The sequence below is a fragment of the Octopus bimaculoides genome, chromosome 14 (assembly GCF_046866305.1).
Source record: "Octopus bimaculoides isolate indiv1 chromosome 14, ASM4686630v1, whole genome shotgun sequence".
Classification (NCBI taxonomy): Eukaryota; Metazoa; Mollusca; class Cephalopoda; order Octopoda; family Octopodidae; genus Octopus; species Octopus bimaculoides.
This window is the reverse complement of record NC_142941.1, coordinates 54,826,650-54,827,357: the sequence shown is the minus strand read 5'-3', so window position 1 is coordinate 54,827,357 and position 708 is coordinate 54,826,650. Positions and strand designations below refer to the sequence as shown.

The 708-nt window shown below is 37.4% G+C and overlaps 1 pseudogene; it reads right to left on the bottom strand.

Moving 5' to 3' along the window:
- Positions 1–231: 231 nt before the first annotated feature.
- LOC128249458 (U6 spliceosomal RNA) lies at positions 232–332 on the bottom strand (annotated as a pseudogene).
- Positions 333–708: the final 376 nt, after the last annotated feature.

Genomic DNA, 708 nt, shown 5'->3' with positions numbered 1-708 from the left:
TGACAACCGATGCTGGTGTGTTTACGTCCCCGTAAACCAGCGGTTCAGCAAAAGAAAACGATAAAATAAGTACTAGGCTAGATTTGCTCGACTAAAGACGGTGCTCCTGCATGGCCACAGTCAAATGAGTGAAACAAGTAAAAGATTAAAAGAGAGAGTATATATATATTTTTTTATTTATTTATAGGTTTCAGCCAAGTGGCTGTGGTCATGCTGGAGCACCACCGTGGGAAGACTATGGAACGCTTCACGAATTTGCGTGTCATCCTTGCGCAGGGGCCATGCTAATCTTCTCTGTATCGCCACATACATACATACATACATACATACATACATATATACATATATGCATACATATATATGTTAGTATACCAGTCTTTCTAATGCGTTGCAAATGCGTGGGTTTCGCTTTTACGTAACTGTTTTCCGCCAACGTTTGTCTATGTATGTGCGTGTGAGCGCTGATGCGTGTTTGTGCACTCGCTTTTTGTTGTTTGCTTCTGTATATATGTGGGCTTGCCGTGTATAATAACCACCATTATTGATCTCTCATAGCACACAGAAAATTAATTAACTTGTCTCGATAATAAACGTTAATTGACAAAATGTTGTTTAATTTTACTAAGTTTGAACCGAAAGTGCGTAATTGCAATATTTAGTACTTTGAAATAACTTCTAATCTATAATGTATTACAAATGCTTAAACAA